At 40.5% G+C, this 18269-nt stretch overlaps 14 non-coding genes across 14 annotated transcripts; all 14 read left to right on the top strand.

Moving 5' to 3' along the window:
• The first annotated feature begins 402 nt into the window (after positions 1-402).
• trnas-uga (transfer RNA serine (anticodon UGA)) lies at positions 403-483 on the top strand. The gene has a single exon. It is a non-coding gene; the product is annotated as a tRNA-Ser (tRNA).
• Positions 484-1617: 1134 nt separating this feature from the next.
• Positions 1618-1699, top strand: trnas-cga (transfer RNA serine (anticodon CGA)). The gene has a single exon. It is a non-coding gene; the product is annotated as a tRNA-Ser (tRNA).
• A 963-nt stretch (positions 1700-2662) lies between these two features.
• Positions 2663-2744, top strand: trnas-uga (transfer RNA serine (anticodon UGA)). The gene has a single exon. It is a non-coding gene; the product is annotated as a tRNA-Ser (tRNA).
• Positions 2745-3878: 1134 nt separating this feature from the next.
• On the top strand, positions 3879-3959 carry trnas-cga (transfer RNA serine (anticodon CGA)). The gene has a single exon. It is a non-coding gene; the product is annotated as a tRNA-Ser (tRNA).
• Positions 3960-4922: 963 nt separating this feature from the next.
• trnas-uga (transfer RNA serine (anticodon UGA)) lies at positions 4923-5003 on the top strand. The gene has a single exon. It is a non-coding gene; the product is annotated as a tRNA-Ser (tRNA).
• A 1134-nt stretch (positions 5004-6137) lies between these two features.
• Positions 6138-6218, top strand: trnas-cga (transfer RNA serine (anticodon CGA)). Its single transcript has one exon. It is a non-coding gene; the product is annotated as a tRNA-Ser (tRNA).
• A 964-nt stretch (positions 6219-7182) lies between these two features.
• On the top strand, positions 7183-7263 carry trnas-uga (transfer RNA serine (anticodon UGA)). Its single transcript has one exon. It is a non-coding gene; the product is annotated as a tRNA-Ser (tRNA).
• A 1135-nt stretch (positions 7264-8398) lies between these two features.
• Positions 8399-8479, top strand: trnas-cga (transfer RNA serine (anticodon CGA)). The gene has a single exon. It is a non-coding gene; the product is annotated as a tRNA-Ser (tRNA).
• A 964-nt stretch (positions 8480-9443) lies between these two features.
• Positions 9444-9525, top strand: trnas-uga (transfer RNA serine (anticodon UGA)). Its single transcript has one exon. It is a non-coding gene; the product is annotated as a tRNA-Ser (tRNA).
• Positions 9526-10659: 1134 nt separating this feature from the next.
• Positions 10660-10741, top strand: trnas-cga (transfer RNA serine (anticodon CGA)). The gene has a single exon. It is a non-coding gene; the product is annotated as a tRNA-Ser (tRNA).
• Positions 10742-12851: 2110 nt separating this feature from the next.
• Positions 12852-12933, top strand: trnas-cga (transfer RNA serine (anticodon CGA)). The gene has a single exon. It is a non-coding gene; the product is annotated as a tRNA-Ser (tRNA).
• Positions 12934-13897: 964 nt separating this feature from the next.
• Positions 13898-13979, top strand: trnas-uga (transfer RNA serine (anticodon UGA)). The gene has a single exon. It is a non-coding gene; the product is annotated as a tRNA-Ser (tRNA).
• Positions 13980-15112: 1133 nt separating this feature from the next.
• On the top strand, positions 15113-15193 carry trnas-cga (transfer RNA serine (anticodon CGA)). The gene has a single exon. It is a non-coding gene; the product is annotated as a tRNA-Ser (tRNA).
• Positions 15194-17327: 2134 nt separating this feature from the next.
• Positions 17328-17408, top strand: trnas-cga (transfer RNA serine (anticodon CGA)). Its single transcript has one exon. It is a non-coding gene; the product is annotated as a tRNA-Ser (tRNA).
• The last annotated feature ends 861 nt before the right edge of the window (positions 17409-18269 follow it).

Genomic DNA, 18269 nt, shown 5'->3' on the forward strand with positions numbered 1-18269 from the left:
TGGACCTGAATTTCAATGGGGTCTCCCCACACATTTTTTAACATTGCTCGAAGCGAATAGCCCACTTGTTCTTTCTCCTCATCACTTTGCTTAGATTCATACTGCTGCGATGGCCAAGTGGTTTAAGCTTTGCAAAAGTACTCCAGTGTTGTCTCCCGTACAGTTTTTAAAACTGCTCGCAGCGCATTGACAAACCAGTCTTTATTTGTTAAATAGCATTGGTGACTTGATATTGATGAAGTGCTTAATGCATAGACTTGTCCTTTGATTCAAGTGCTCAGAATATATATTCCTTGAAAAACAGTTCAAATAGGCTCTTCAGTAGACAATCTCGTCTTTACAGAAGATAAATTGACAGAATGAGATGACCGACTGGTTAAGGCCTTTTAGTTAATGTAGCAAGCTGTGATGGCCGAGTGGTTAAGGCGTTGGATTTGAAATCCAATGGGGTCTCCCGCGCAGGTTCGAACCCTGCTCACAGCGCGACAACAAAACATATTTTTTTTTTTACATATCCTTGGTGACTTGATATGGATAATGTGCTTAATGCATGGACTTGTCCTTTGATTCAAGTGCTCAGAATATATCTGCCTTTACAAACAGTTCAAATAGGCTCTTTAGTACAGATACTGTTGTTTGTGTTAGATTTGCGATGGAAAATCTGAGAGCCAAGTGATTAAGTCCTCGAACTTGAAACCCAATTTCGTCTCCCTGCTCTTTTTAAAATCTTATTCTCAGTGAATAGTCCACTTGTACTTTCTCTGCACATAGTTTTTTACTTGCACATTAAACTTCCAACCTTCACAGCTTTGGAAAGGACCGAGGTTACTTGGCGCAATAAGATCAATATGTCGTGCCATCAAGTTGACCATTTTGCACCGATGATGTCTGTTTCCAAATCCCAATCCCTTTACTTGCATTCCAACAGCTGCAATGGCCGAGTTCTTTAGACGTTGGACCTGAATTTCAATGGGGTCTCCCCACCCATGTTCTTACCTTGCTCGAAGCGTATAGCCCACTTCTGCTTTCTCCTCATCACTTTCCTTAGATTCCTACTGCTGCGATGGCCAAGTGGTTTAAGTATTGGAATCAAAATCCAATATGTTCTCCCTGTACAGTTTTTACAGGGTGATGATTAAGTAGACTTTTAATAATTGGATCTGTCTCATCTGAATTTAAATTGTCCTTACTTTATGGGCTTGTCTGACGATTTAAGTGCTCACAGAATAGCTTATTTTACTTGAACAATATTTCAACTAGGCAGTTGAATTTGAATTATTTTGCATTAGGTGTGAGCTAACTCAGCAAGCTGTGATTGCAGAGTGGTTAAATCATTGACCTCGAAATTCATTGGGTTTACCCAGTGCAGTTTTGAACAATGCGCGCACCGCTTTGACAATCCAGTCTTTATTTGTTCCATATCATTGGGGACTTGATATGGATAATGCTTGGATATTTTATTTTACCTTTATGTCCTTTGATTCAAGTGCTCAGAATTTATCTTCCATGACAAACATTTAAAGTCGGCTCCTCAATAGCGATAATATGGTCATTTAGAGGTAAAAATGGACAGAACGAGATAGCGGGCTGGTTAAGGCATCATAGGTAACATGAGAAGCTGTGATGGCCGAGAGGTTAAGGCGTTGGATTCGAAATCCAATGGGGTCTCCCCGCGCAGGTTCGAACCCTGCTCACAGCGCTTTGAAAAAACAGTCTTTAGTTGCACCATGTCATTGGGGAGTTGATATGGATAATGTCATTAATACGTGGACTTGTCCTTTGATTCAAGTGCTCAGAATATATCTTCCACGACAAAGAGTTCAAATAGGTTCTTCAGAACAGATCCTGCTGGTTGTGAGATTGTTGAGCTGTTAAGGACTGCAAGACAACAGAGTAAGCTTTGATAGCAGAGTGGTTCAAGCTTTTGACTTGAAAGCCAATGTTGTCTTCCTGCGCAGGGTTGAAATCTGCTCGCAGTGCTATGACAAACCAGTATTTGGAACATATCCTTGGTGACTTGATATGGATAGTCTCTGTAAGACATGGACTTGTCCAGTGATTCAAGTGCTCAGAATACTTTTGTCTTTGTGTGAGCTAATTGAGAAAGTTGTGTTGGCCGAGTGGTTAATACGTGATTTGGCGCAATAAGATCAATATGTCGGGCCATCAATTTTACCATTTTACACCAATGATGTCTGTTTCCAAATCCCAAAAGCTTTACTTGCATTCCAACAGCTGCAATGGCCGATTCTTTAGACGTTGGACCTGAATTTCAATGGGGTCTCCCCACACATTTTTTAACATTGCTCGAAGCGAATAGCCCACTTGTTCTTTCTCCTCATCACTTTGCTTAGATTCATACTGCTGCGATGGCCAAGTGGTTTAAGCTTTGCAAAAGTACTCCAGTGTTGTCTCCCGTACAGTTTTTAAAACTGCTCGCAGCGCATTGACAAACCAGTCTTTATTTGTTAAATAGCATTGGTGACTTGATATTGATGAAGTGCTTAATGCATAGACTTGTCCTTTGATTCAAGTGCTCAGAATATATATTCCTTGAAAAACAGTTCAAATAGGCTCTTCAGTAGACAATCTCGTCTTTACAGAAGATAAATTGACAGAATGAGATGACCGACTGGTTAAGGCCTTTTAGTTAATGTAGCAAGCTGTGATGGCCGAGTGGTTAAGGCGTTGGATTTGAAATCCAATGGGGTCTCCCCGCGCAGGTTCGAACCCTGCTCACAGCGCGACAACAAAACATATTTTTTTTTTTACATATCCTGGTGACTTGATATGGATAATGTGCTTAATGCATGGACTTGTCCTTTGATTCAAGTGCTCAGAATATATCTGCCTTTACAAACAGTTCAAATAGGCTCTTTAGTACAGATACTGTTGTTTGTGTTAGATTTGCGATGGAAAATCTGAGAGCCAAGTGATTAAGTCCTCGAACTTGAAACCCAATTTCGTCTCCCTGCTCTTTTTAAAATCTTATTCTCAGTGAATAGTCCACTTGTACTTTCTCTGCACATAGTTTTTTGACTTGCACATTAAACTTCCAACCTTCACAGCTTTGGAAAGGACCGAGGTTACTTGGCGCAATAAGATCAATATGTCGTGCCATCAAGTTGACCATTTTGCACCGATGATGTCTGTTTCCAAATCCCAATCCCTTTACTTGCATTCCAACAGCTGCAATGGCCGAGTTCTTTAGACGTTGGACCTGAATTTCAATGGGGTCTCCCCACCCATGTTCTTACCTTGCTCGAAGCGTATAGCCCACTTCTGCTTTCTCCTCATCACTTTCCTTAGATTCCTACTGCTGCGATGGCCAAGTGGTTTAAGTATTGGAATCAAAATCCAATATGTTCTCCCTGTACAGTTTTTACAGGGTGATGATTAAGTAGACTTTTAATAATTGGATCTGTCTCATCTGAATTTAAATTGTCCTTACTTTATGGGCTTGTCTGACGATTTAAGTGCTCACAGAATAGCTTATTTTACTTGAACAATATTTCAACTAGGCAGTTGAATTTGAATTATTTTGCATTAGGTGTGAGCTAACTCAGCAAGCTGTGATTGCAGAGTGGTTAAATCATTGACCTCGAAATTCATTGGGTTCACCCAGTGCAGTTTTGAACAATGCGCGCACCGCTTTGACAATCCAGTCTTTATTTGTTCCATATCATTGGGGACTTGATATGGATAATGCTTGGATATTTTATTTTACCTTTATGTCCTTTGATTCAAGTGCTCAGAATTTATCTTCCATGACAAACATTTAAAGTCGGCTCCTCAATAGCGATAATATGGTCATTTAGAGGTAAAAATGGACAGAACGAGATAGCGGGCTGGTTAAGGCATCATAGGTAACATGAGAAGCTGTGATGGCCGAGAGGTTAAGGCGTTGGATTCGAAATCCAATGGGGTCTCCCGCGCAGGTTCGAACCCTGCTCACAGCGCTTTGAAAAAACAGTCTTTAGTTGCACCATGTCATTGGGGAGTTGATATGGATAATGTCATTAATACGTGGACTTGTCCTTTGATTCAAGTGCTCAGAATATATCTTCCACGACAAAGAGTTCAAATAGGTTCTTCAGAACAGATCCTGCTGGTTGTGAGATTGTTGAGCTGTTAAGGACTGCAAGACAACAGAGTAAGCTTTGATAGCAGAGTGGTTCAAGCTTTTGACTTGAAAGCCAATGTTGTCTTCCTGCGCAGGGTTGAAATCTGCTCGCAGTGCTATGACAAACCAGTATTTGGAACATATCCTTGGTGACTTGATATGGATAGTCTCTGTAAGACATGGACTTGTCCAGTGATTCAAGTGCTCAGAATACTTTTGTCTTTGTGTGAGCTAATTGAGAAAGTTGTGTTGGCCGAGTGGTTAATACGTGATTTGGCGCAATAAGATCAATATGTCGGGCCATCAATTTTACCATTTTACACCAATGATGTCTGTTTCCAAATCCCAATCCCTTTACTTGCATTCCAACAGCTGCAATGGCCGATTCTTTAGACGTTGGACCTGAATTTCAATGGGGTCTCCCCACACATTTTTTAACATTGCTCGAAGCGAATAGCCCACTTGTTCTTTCTCCTCATCACTTTGCTTAGATTCATACTGCTGCGATGGCCAAGTGGTTTAAGCTTTGCAAAAGTACTCCAGTGTTGTCTCCCGTACAGTTTTTAAAACTGCTCGCAGCGCATTGACAAACCAGTCTTTATTTGTTAAATAGCATTGGTGACTTGATATTGATGAAGTGCTTAATGCATAGACTTGTCCTTTGATTCAAGTGCTCAGAATATATATTCCTTGAAAAACAGTTCAAATAGGCTCTTCAGTAGACAATCTCGTCTTTACAGAAGATAAATTGACAGAATGAGATGACCGACTGGTTAAGGCCTTTTAGTTAATGTAGCAAGCTGTGATGGCCGAGTGGTTAAGGCGTTGGATTTGAAATCCAATGGGGTCTCCCGCGCAGGTTCGAACCCTGCTCACAGCGCGACAACAAAACATTTTTTTTTTTTACATATCCTTGGTGACTTGATATGGATAATGTGCTTAATGCATGGACTTGTCCTTTGATTCAAGTGCTCAGAATATATCTGCCTTTACAAACAGTTCAAATAGGCTCTTTAGTACAGATACTGTTGTTTGTGTTAGATTTGCGATGGAAAATCTGAGAGCCAAGTGATTAAGTCCTCGAACTTGAAACCCAATTTCGTCTCCCTGCTCTTTTTAAAATCTTATTCTCAGTGAATAGTCCACTTGTACTTTCTCTGCACATAGTTTTTTGACTTGCACATTAAACTTCCAACCTTCACAGCTTTGGAAAGGACCGAGGTTACTTGGCGCAATAAGATCAATATGTCGTGCCATCAAGTTGACCATTTTGCACCGATGATGTCTGTTTCCAAATCCCAATCCCTTTACTTGCATTCCAACAGCTGCAATGGCCGAGTTCTTTAGACGTTGGACCTGAATTTCAATGGGGTCTCCCCACCCATGTTCTTACCTTGCTCGAAGCGTATAGCCCACTTCTGCTTTCTCCTCATCACTTTCCTTAGATTCCTACTGCTGCGATGGCCAAGTGGTTTAAGTATTGGAATCAAAATCCAATATGTTCTCCCTGTACAGTTTTTACAGGGTGATGATTAAGTAGACTTTTAATAATTGGATCTGTCTCATCTGAATTTAAATTGTCCTTACTTTATGGGCTTGTCTGACGATTTAAGTGCTCACAGAATAGCTTATTTTACTTGAACAATATTTCAACTAGGCAGTTGAATTTGAATTATTTTGCATTAGGTGTGAGCTAACGCAGCAAGCTGTGATTGCAGAGTGGTTAAATCATTGACCTCGAAATTCATTGGGTTTACCCAGTGCAGTTTTGAACAATGCGCGCACCGCTTTGACAATCCAGTCTTTATTTGTTCCATATCATTGGGGACTTGATATGGATAATGCTTGGATATTTTATTTTACCTTTATGTCCTTTGATTCAAGTGCTCAGAATTTATCTTCCATGACAAACATTTAAAGTCGGCTCCTCAATAGCGATAATATGGTCATTTAGAGGTAAAAATGGACAGAACGAGATAGCGGGCTGGTTAAGGCATCATAGGTAACATGAGAAGCTGTGATGGCCGAGAGGTTAAGGCGTTGGATTCGAAATCCAATGGGGTCTCCCGCGCAGGTTCGAACCCTGCTCACAGCGCTTTGAAAAAACAGTCTTTAGTTGCACCATGTCATTGGGGAGTTGATATGGATAATGTCATTAATACGTGGACTTGTCCTTTGATTCAAGTGCTCAGAATATATCTTCCACGACAAAGAGTTCAAATAGGTTCTTCAGAACAGATCCTGCTGGTTGTGAGATTGTTGAGCTGTTAAGGACTGCAAGACAACAGAGTAAGCTTTGATAGCAGAGTGGTTCAAGCTTTTGACTTGAAAGCCAATGTTGTCTTCCTGCGCAGGGTTGAAATCTGCTCGCAGTGCTATGACAAACCAGTATTTGGAACATATCCTTGGTGACTTGATATGGATAGTCTCTGTAAGACATGGACTTGTCCAGTGATTCAAGTGCTCAGAATACTTTTGTCTTTGTGTGAGCTAATTGAGAAAGTTGTGTTGGCCGAGTGGTTAATACGTGATTTGGCGCAATAAGATCAATATGTCGGGCCATCAATTTTACCATTTTACACCAATGATGTCTGTTTCCAAATCCCAAAAGCTTTACTTGCATTCCAACAGCTGCAATGGCCGATTCTTTAGACGTTGGACCTGAATTTCAATGGGGTCTCCCCACACATTTTTTAACATTGCTCGAAGCGAATAGCCCACTTGTTCTTTCTCCTCATCACTTTGCTTAGATTCATACTGCTGCGATGGCCAAGTGGTTTAAGCTTTGCAAAAGTACTCCAGTGTTGTCTCCCCGTACAGTTTTTAAAACTGCTCGCAGCGCATTGACAAACCAGTCTTTATTTGTTAAATAGCATTGGTGACTTGATATTGATGAAGTGCTTAATGCATAGACTTGTCCTTTGATTCAAGTGCTCAGAATATATATTCCTTGAAAAACAGTTCAAATAGGCTCTTCAGTAGACAATCTCGTCTTTACAGAAGATAAATTGACAGAATGAGATGACCGACTGGTTAAGGCCTTTTAGTTAAAGTAGCAAGCTGTGATGGCCGAGTGGTTAAGGCGTTGGATTTGAAATCCAATGGGGTCTCCCGCGCAGGTTCGAACCCTGCTCACAGCGCGACAACAAAACATATTTTTTTTTTTTACATATCCTTGGTGACTTGATATGGATAATGTGCTTAATGCATGGACTTGTCCTTTGATTCAAGTGCTCAGAATATATCTGCCTTTACAAACAGTTCAAATAGGCTCTTTAGTACAGATACTGTTGTTTGTGTTAGATTTGCGATGGAAAATCTGAGAGCCAAGTGATTAAGTCCTCGAACTTGAAACCCAATTTCGTCTCCCTGCTCTTTTTAAAATCTTATTCTCAGTGAATAGTCCACTTGTACTTTCTCTGCACATAGTTTTTTGACTTGCACATTAAACTTCCAACTTCACAGCTTTGGAAAGGACCGAGGTTACTTGGCGCAATAAGATCAATATGTCGTGCCATCAAGTTGACCATTTTGCACCGATGATGTCTGTTTCCAAATCCCAATCCCTTTACTTGCATTCCAACAGCTGCAATGGCCGAGTTCTTTAGACGTTGGACCTGAATTTCAATGGGGTCTCCCCACCCATGTTCTTACCTTGCTCGAAGCGTATAGCCCACTTCTGCTTTCTCCTCATCACTTTCCTTAGATTCCTACTGCTGCGATGGCCAAGTGGTTTAAGTATTGGAATCAAAATCCAATATGTTCTCCCTGTACAGTTTTTACAGGGTGATGATTAAGTAGACTTTTAATAATTGGATCTGTCTCATCTGAATTTAAATTGTCCTTACTTTATGGGCTTGTCTGACGATTTAAGTGCTCACAGAATAGCTTATTTTACTTGAACAATATTTCAACTAGGCAGTTGAATTTGAATTATTTTGCATTAGGTGTGAGCTAACTCAGCAAGCTGTGATTGCAGAGTGGTTAAATCATTGACCTCGAAATTCATTGGGTTCACCCAGTGCAGTTTTGAACAATGCGCGCACCGCTTTGACAATCCAGTCTTTATTTGTTCCATATCATTGGGGACTTGATATGGATAATGCTTGGATATTTTATTTTACCTTTATGTCCTTTGATTCAAGTGCTCAGAATTTATCTTCCATGACAAACATTTAAAGTCGGCTCCTCAATAGCGATAATATGGTCATTTAGAGGTAAAAATGGACAGAACGAGATAGCGGGCTGGTTAAGGCATCATAGGTAACATGAGAAGCTGTGATGGCCGAGAGGTTAAGGCGTTGGATTCGAAATCCAATGGGGTCTCCCGCGCAGGTTCGAACCCTGCTCACAGCGCTTTGAAAAAACAGTCTTTAGTTGCACCATGTCATTGGGGAGTTGATATGGATAATGTCATTAATACGTGGACTTGTCCTTTGATTCAAGTGCTCAGAATATATCTTCCACGACAAAGAGTTCAAATAGGTTCTTCAGAACAGATCCTGCTGGTTGTGAGATTGTTGAGCTGTTAAGGACTGCAAGACAACAGAGTAAGCTTTGATAGCAGAGTGGTTCAAGCTTTTGACTTGAAAGCCAATGTTGTCTTCCTGCGCAGGGTTGAAATCTGCTCGCAGTGCTATGACAAACCAGTATTTGGAACATATCCTTGGTGACTTGATATGGATAGTCTCTGTAAGACATGGACTTGTCCAGTGATTCAAGTGCTCAGAATACTTTTGTCTTTGTGTGAGCTAATTGAGAAAGTTGTGTTGGCCGAGTGGTTAATACGTGATTTGGCGCAATAAGATCAATATGTCGGGCCATCAATTTTACCATTTTACACCAATGATGTCTGTTTCCAAATCCCAAAAGCTTTACTTGCATTCCAACAGCTGCAATGGCCGATTCTTTAGACGTTGGACCTGAATTTCAATGGGGTCTCCCCACACATTTTTTAACATTGCTCGAAGCGAATAGCCCACTTGTTCTTTCTCCTCATCACTTTGCTTAGATTCATACTGCTGCGATGGCCAAGTGGTTTAAGCTTTGCAAAAGTACTCCAGTGTTGTCTCCCCGTACAGTTTTTAAAACTGCTCGCAGCGCATTGACAAACCAGTCTTTATTTGTTAAATAGCATTGGTGACTTGATATTGATGAAGTGCTTAATGCATAGACTTGTCCTTTGATTCAAGTGCTCAGAATATATATTCCTTGAAAAACAGTTCAAATAGGCTCTTCAGTAGACAATCTCGTCTTTACAGAAGATAAATTGACAGAATGAGATGACCGACTGGTTAAGGCCTTTTAGTTAATGTAGCAAGCTGTGATGGCCGAGTGGTTAAGGCGTTGGATTTGAAATCCAATGGGGTCTCCCCGCGCAGGTTCGAACCCTGCTCACAGCGCGACAACAAAACATTTTTTTTTTTTACATATCCTTGGTGACTTGATATGGATAATGTGCTTAATGCATGGACTTGTCCTTTGATTCAAGTGCTCAGAATATATCTGCCTTTACAAACAGTTCAAATAGGCTCTTTAGTACAGATACTGTTGTTTGTGTTAGATTTGCGATGGAAAATCTGAGAGCCAAGTGATTAAGTCCTCGAACTTGAAACCCAATTTCGTCTCCCTGCTCTTTTTAAAATCTTATTCTCAGTGAATAGTCCACTTGTACTTTCTCTGCACATAGTTTTTTGACTTGCACATTAAACTTCCAACCTTCACAGCTTTGGAAAGGACCGAGGTTACTTGGCGCAATAAGATCAATATGTCGTGCCATCAAGTTGACCATTTTGCACCGATGATGTCTGTTTCCAAATCCCAATCCCTTTACTTGCATTCCAACAGCTGCAATGGCCGAGTTCTTTAGACGTTGGACCTGAATTTCAATGGGGTCTCCCCACCCATGTTCTTACCTTGCTCGAAGCGTATAGCCCACTTCTGCTTTCTCCTCATCACTTTCCTTAGATTCCTACTGCTGCGATGGCCAAGTGGTTTAAGTATTGGAATCAAAATCCAATATGTTCTCCCTGTACAGTTTTTACAGGGTGATGATTAAGTAGACTTTTAATAATTGGATCTGTCTCATCTGAATTTAAATTGTCCTTACTTTATGGGCTTGTCTGACGATTTAAGTGCTCACAGAATAGCTTATTTTACTTGAACAATATTTCAACTAGGCAGTTGAATTTGAATTATTTTGCATTAGGTGTGAGCTAACTCAGCAAGCTGTGATTGCAGAGTGGTTAAATCATTGACCTCGAAATTCATTGGGTTTACCCAGTGCAGTTTTGAACAATGCGCGCACCGCTTTGACAATCCAGTCTTTATTTGTTCCATATCATTGGGGACTTGATATGGATAATGCTTGGATATTTTATTTTACCTTTATGTCCTTTGATTCAAGTGCTCAGAATTTATCTTCCATGACAAACATTTAAAGTCGGCTCCTCAATAGCGATAATATGGTCATTTAGAGGTAAAAATGGACAGAACGAGATAGCGGGCTGGTTAAGGCATCATAGGTAACATGAGAAGCTGTGATGGCCGAGAGGTTAAGGCGTTGGATTCGAAATCCAATGGGGTCTCCCCGCGCAGGTTCGAACCCTGCTCACAGCGCTTTGAAAAAACAGTCTTTAGTTGCACCATGTCATTGGGGAGTTGATATGGATAATGTCATTAATACGTGGACTTGTCCTTTGATTCAAGTGCTCAGAATATATCTTCCACGACAAAGAGTTCAAATAGGTTCTTCAGAACAGATCCTGCTGGTTGTGAGATTGTTGAGCTGTTAAGGACTGCAAGACAACAGAGTAAGCTTTGATAGCAGAGTGGTTCAAGCTTTTGACTTGAAAGCCAATGTTGTCTTCCTGCGCAGGGTTGAAATCTGCTCGCAGTGCTATGACAAACCAGTATTTGGAACATATCCTTGGTGACTTGATATGGATAGTCTCTGTAAGACATGGACTTGTCCAGTGATTCAAGTGCTCAGAATACTTTTGTCTTTGTGTGAGCTAATTGAGAAAGTTGTGTTGGCCGAGTGGTTAATACGTGATTTGGCGCAATAAGATCAATATGTCGGGCCATCAATTTTACCATTTTACACCAATGATGTCTGTTTCCAAATCCCAAAAGCTTTACTTGCATTCCAACAGCTGCAATGGCCGATTCTTTAGACGTTGGACCTGAATTTCAATGGGGTCTCCCCACACATTTTTTAACATTGCTCGAAGCGAATAGCCCACTTGTTCTTTCTCCTCATCACTTTGCTTAGATTCATACTGCTGCGATGGCCAAGTGGTTTAAGCTTTGCAAAAGTACTCCAGTGTTGTCTCCCGTACAGTTTTTAAAACTGCTCGCAGCGCATTGACAAACCAGTCTTTATTTGTTAAATAGCATTGGTGACTTGATATTGATGAAGTGCTTAATGCATAGACTTGTCCTTTGATTCAAGTGCTCAGAATATATATTCCTTTACAAACAGTTCAAATAGGCTCTTCAGTAGACAATCTCGTCTTTACAGAAGATAAATTGACAGAATTTTAAGGCCTTTTAGTTAATAGCAGTGATGGCCGATTTAAGACTGATGCTCACAGACAACAAAACATTTTTTTTTTTTTACATATCCTTGGTGATATTAATGTGCTTAATGCATAGACTTGTCCTTTGATTCAAGTGCTCAGAATATATCTGCCTTTACAAACAGTTCAAATAGGCTCTTTAGTACAGATACTGTTGTTTGTGTTAGATTTGCGATGGAAAATCTGAGAGCCAAGTGATTAAGTCCTCGAACTTGAAACCCAATTTCGTCTCCCTGCTCTTTTTAAAATCTTATTCTCAGTGAATAGTCCACTTGTAACTTTCTCTGCAAATCATTCTCAGTTTTTTGACTTGCACATTAAACTTCCAACCTTCACAGCTTTGGAAAGGACCGAGGTTACTTGGCGCAATAAGATCAATATGTCGTGCCATCAAGTTGACCATTTTGCACCGATGATGTCTGTTTCCAAATCCCAATCCCTTTACTTGCATTCCAACAGCTGCAATGGCCGAGTTCTTTAGACGTTGGACCTGAATTTCAATGGGGTCTCCCCACCCATGTTCTTACCTTGCTCGAAGCGTATAGCCCACTTCTGCTTTCTCCTCATCACTTTCCTTAGATTCCTACTGCTGCGATGGCCAAGTGGTTTAAGTATTGGAATCAAAATCCAATATGTTCTCCCTGTACAGTTTTTACAGGGTGATGATTAAGTAGACTTTTAATAATTGGATCTGTCTCATCTGAATTTAAATTGTCCTTACTTTATGGGCTTGTCTGACGATTTAAGTGCTCACAGAATAGCTTATTTTACTTGAACAATATTTCAACTAGGCAGTTGAATTTGAATTATTTTGCATTAGGTGTGAGCTAACTCAGCAAGCTGTGATTGCAGAGTGGTTAAATCATTGACCTCGAAATTCATTGGGTTTACCCAGTGCAGTTTTGAACAATGCGCGCACCGCTTTGACAATCCAGTCTTTATTTGTTCCATATCATTGGGGACTTGATACGGATAATGCTTGGATATTTTATTTTACCTTTATGTCCTTTGATTCAAGTGCTCAGAATTTATCTTCCATGACAAACATTTAAAGTCGGCTCCTCAATAGCGATAATATGGTCATTTAGAGGTAAAAATGGACAGAACGAGATAGCGGGCTGGTTAAGGCATCATAGGTAACATGAGAAGCTGTGATGGCCGAGAGGTTAAGGCGTTGGATTCGAAATCCAATGGGGTCTACCCGCGCAGGTTCGAACCCTGCTCACAGCGCTTTGAAAAAACAGTCTTTAGTTGCACCATGTCATTGGGGAGTTGATATGGATAATGTCATTAATACGTGGACTTGTCCTTTGATTCAAGTGCTCAGAATATATCTTCCACGACAAAGAGTTCAAATAGGTTCTTCAGAACAGATCCTGCTGGTTGTGAGATTGTTGAGCTGTTAAGGACTGCAAGACAACAGAGTAAGCTTTGATAGCAGAGTGGTTCAAGCTTTTGACTTGAAAGCCAATGTTGTCTTCCTGCGCAGGGTTGAAATCTGCTCGCAGTGCTATGACAAACCAGTATTTGGAACATATCCTTGGTGACTTGATATGGATAGTCTCTGTAAGACATGGACTTGTCCAGTGATTCAAGTGCTCAGAATACTTTTGTCTTTGTGTGAGCTAATTGAGAAAGTTGTGTTGGCCGAGTGGTTAATACGTGATTTGGCGCAATAAGATCAATATGTCGGGCCATCAATTTTACCATTTTACACCAATGATGTCTGTTTCCAAATCCCAAAAGCTTTACTTGCATTCCAACAGCTGCAATGGCCGATTCTTTAGACGTTGGACCTGAATTTCAATGGGGTCTCCCCACACATTTTTTAACATTGCTCGAAGCGAATAGCCCACTTGTTCTTTCTCCTCATCACTTTGCTTAGATTCATACTGCTGCGATGGCCAAGTGGTTTAAGCTTTGCAAAAGTACTCCAGTGTTGTCTCCCCGTACAGTTTTTAAAACTGCTCGCAGCGCATTGACAAACCAGTCTTTATTTGTTAAATAGCATTGGTGACTTGATATTGATGAAGTGCTTAATGCATAGACTTGTCCTTTGATTCAAGTGCTCAGAATATATATTCCTTGAAAAACAGTTCAAATAGGCTCTTCAGTAGACAATCTCGTCTTTACAGAAGATAAATTGACAGAATGAGATGACCGACTGGTTAAGGCCTTTTAGTTAATGTAGCAAGCTGTGATGGCCGAGTGGTTAAGGCGTTGGATTTGAAATCCAATGGGGTCTCCCCGCGCAGGTTCGAACCCTGCTCACAGCGCGACAACAAAACATTTTTTTTTTTACATATCCTTGGTGACTTGATATGGATAATGTGCTTAATGCATGGACTTGTCCTTTGATTCAAGTGCTCAGAATATATCTGCCTTTACAAACAGTTCAAATAGGCTCTTTAGTACAGATACTGTTGTTTGTGTTAGATTTGCGATGGAAAATCTGAGAGCCAAGTGATTAAGTCCTCGAACTTGAAACCCAATTTCGTCTCCCTGCTCTTTTTAAAATCTTATTCTCAGTGAATAGTCCACTTGTACTTTCTCTGCACATAGTTTTTTGACTTGCACATTAAACTTCCAACCTTCACAGCTTTGGAAAGGACCGAGGTTACTTGGCGCAATAAGATCAATATGTCGTGCCATCAAGTTGACCATTTTGCACCGATGATGTCTGTTTCCAAATCCCAATCCCTTTACTTGCATTCCAACAGCTGCAATGGCCGAGTTCTTTAGACGTTGGACCTGAATTTCAATGGGGTCTCCCCACCCATGTTCTTACCTTGCTCGAAGCGTATAGCCCACTTCTGCTTTCTCCTCATCACTTTCCTTAGATTCCTACTGCTGCGATGGCCAAGTGGTTTAAGTATTGGAATCAAAATCCAATATGTTCTCCCTGTACAGTTTTTACAGGGTGATGATTAAGTAGACTTTTAATAATTGGATCTGTCTCATCTGAATTTAAATTGTCCTTACTTTATGGGCTTGTCTGACGATTTAAGTGCTCACAGAATAGCTTATTTTACTTGAACAATATTTCAACTAGGCAGTTGAATTTGAATTATTTTGCATTAGGTGTGAGCTAACTCAGCAAGCTGTGATTGCAGAGTGGTTAAATCATTGACCTCGAAATTCATTGGGTTTACCCAGTGCAGTTTTGAACAATGCGCGCACCGCTTTGACAATCCAGTCTTTATTTGTTCCATATCATTGGGGACTTGATATGGATAATGCTTGGATATTTTATTTTACCTTTATGTCCTTTGATTCAAGTGCTCAGAATTTATCTTCCATGACAAACATTTAAAGTCGGCTCCTCAATAGCGATAATATGGTCATTTAGAGGTAAAAATGGACAGAACGAGATAGCGGGCTGGTTAAGGCATCATAGGTAACATGAGAAGCTGTGATGGCCGAGAGGTTAAGGCGTTGGATTCGAAATCCAATGGGGTCTCCCGCGCAGGTTCGAACCCTGCTCACAGCGCTTTGAAAAAACAGTCTTTAGTTGCACCATGTCATTGGGGAGTTGATATGGATAATGTCATTAATACGTGGACTTGTCCTTTGATTCAAGTGCTCAGAATATATCTTCCACGACAAAGAGTTCAAATAGGTTCTTCAGAACAGATCCTGCTGGTTGTGAGATTGTTGAGCTGTTAAGGACTGCAAGACAACAGAGTAAGCTTTGATAGCAGAGTGGTTCAAGCTTTTGACTTGAAAGCCAATGTTGTCTTCCTGCGCAGGGTTGAAATCTGCTCGCAGTGCTATGACAAACCAGTATTTGGAACATATCCTTGGTGACTTGATATGGATAGTCTCTGTAAGACATGGACTTGTCCAGTGATTCAAGTGCTCAGAATACTTTTGTCTTTGTGTGAGCTAATTGAGAAAGTTGTGTTGGCCGAGTGGTTAATACGTGATTTGGCGCAATAAGATCAATATGTCGGGCCATCAATTTTACCATTTTACACCAATGATGTCTGTTTCCAAATCCCAAAAGCTTTACTTGCATTCCAACAGCTGCAATGGCCGATTCTTTAGACGTTGGACCTGAATTTCAATGGGGTCTCCCCACACATTTTTTAACATTGCTCGAAGCGAATAGCCCACTTGTTCTTTCTCCTCATCACTTTGCTTAGATTCATACTGCTGCGATGGCCAAGTGGTTTAAGCTTTTGCAAAGTACTCCAGTGTTGTCTCCCGTACAGTTTTTAAAACTGCTCGCGCATTGACAAACCAGTCTTTATTTGTTAAATAGCATTGGTGAATATTGATGAAGTGCCATAGACTTGTCCTTTGATTCAAGTGCTCAGAATATATATTCCTTGAAAAACAGTTCAAATAGGCTCTTCAGTAGACAATCTCGTCTTTACAGAAGATAAATTGACAGAATGAGATGACCGACTGGTTAAGGCCTTTTAGTTAAAGTAGCTGATGGCCGAGTGGTTAAGGCGTTGGATTTGAAATCCAATGGGGTCTCCCAGTTTCGAACCCTGCTCACAGCGCGACAACAAAACATTTTTTTTTTTTTACATATCCTTGGTGACTTGATATGGATAATGTGCTTAATGCATGGACTTGTCCTTTGATTCAAGTGCTCAGAATATATCTGCCTTTACAAACAGTTCAAATAGGCTCTTTAGTACAGATACTGATTTGCGATGGAAAATCTGTGATTAAGTCCTCGAACTTGAAACCCAATTTCGTCTCCCTGCTCTTTTTAAAATCTTATTCTCAGTGAATAGTCCACTTGTACTTTCTCTGCACATAGTTTTTTGACTTGCACATTAAACTTCCAACCTTCACAGCTTTGGAAAGGACCGAGGTTACTTGGCGCAATAAGATCAATATGTCGTGCCATCAAGTTGACCATTTTGCACCGATGATGTCTGTTTCCAAATCCCAATCCCTTTACTTGCATTCCAACAGCTGCAATGGCCGAGTTCTTTAGACGTTGGACCTGAATTTCAATGGGGTCTCCCCACCCATGTTCTTACCTTGCTCGAAGCGTATAGCCCACTTCTGCTTTCTCCTCATCACTTTCCTTAGATTCCTACTGCTGCGATGGCCAAGTGGTTTAAGTATTGGAATCAAAATCCAATATGTTCTCCCTGTACAGTTTTTACAGGGTGATGATTAAGTAGACTTTTAATAATTGGATCTGTCTCATCTGAATTTAAATTGTCCTTACTTTATGGGCTTGTCTGACGATTTAAGTGCTCACAGAATAGCTTATTTTACTTGAACAATATTTCAACTAGGCAGTTGAATTTGAATTATTTTGCATTAGGTGTGAGCTAACTCAGCAAGCTGTGATTGCAGAGTGGTTAAATCATTGACCTCGAAATTCATTGGGTTCACCCAGTGCAGTTTTGAACAATGCGCGCACCGCTTTGACAATCCAGTCTTTATTTGTTCCATATCATTGGGGACTTGATATGGATAATGCTTGGATATTTTATTTTACCTTTATGTCCTTTGATTCAAGTGCTCAGAATTTATCTTCCATGACAAACATTTAAAGTCGGCTCCTCAATAGCGATAATATGGTCATTTAGAGGTAAAAATGGACAGAACGAGATAGCGGGCTGGTTAAGGCATCATAGGTAACATGAGAAGCTGTGATGGCCGAGAGGTTAAGGCGTTGGATTCGAAATCCAATGGGGTCTCCCGCGCAGGTTCGAACCCTGCTCACAGCGCTTTGAAAAAACAGTCTTTAGTTGCACCATGTCATTGGGGAGTTGATATGGATAATGTCATTAATACGTGGACTTGTCCTTTGATTCAAGTGCTCAGAATATATCTTCCACGACAAAGAGTTCAAATAGGTTCTTCAGAACAGATCCTGCTGGTTGTGAGATTGTTGAGCTGTTAAGGACTGCAAGACAACAGAGTAAGCTTTGATAGCAGAGTGGTTCAAGCTTTTGACTTGAAAGCCAATGTTGTCTTCCTGCGCAGGGTTGAAATCTGCTCGCAGTGCTATGACAAACCAGTATTTGGAACATATCCTTGGTGACTTGATATGGATAGTCTCTGTAAGACATGGACTTGTCCAGTGATTCAAGTGCTCAGAAAACTTTTGTCTTTGTGTGAGCTAATTGAGAAAGTTGTGTTGGCCGAGTGGTTAATACGTGATTTGGCGCAATAAGATCAATATGTCGGGCCATCAATTTTACCATTTTACACCAATGATGTCTGTTTCCAAATCCCAAAAGCTTTACTTGCATTCCAACAGCTGCAATGGCCGATTCTTTAGACGTTGGACCTGAATTTCAATGGGGTCTCCCCACACATTTTTTAACATTGCTCGAAGCGAATAGCCCACTTGTTCTTTCTCCTCATCACTTTGCTTAGATTCATACTGCTGCGATGGCCAAGTGGTTTAAGCTTTGCAAAAGTACTCCAGTGTTGTCTCCCCGTACAGTTTTTAAAACTGCTCGCAGCGCATTGACAAACCAGTCTTTATTTGTTAAATAGCATTGGTGACTTGATATTGATGAAGTGCTTAATGCATAGACTTGTCCTTTGATTCAAGTGCTCAGAATATATATTCCTTGAAA

This window comes from Oncorhynchus masou, chromosome 17, assembly GCF_036934945.1.
Source record: "Oncorhynchus masou masou isolate Uvic2021 chromosome 17, UVic_Omas_1.1, whole genome shotgun sequence".
NCBI lineage: Eukaryota > Metazoa > Chordata > Actinopteri > Salmoniformes > Salmonidae > Oncorhynchus > Oncorhynchus masou.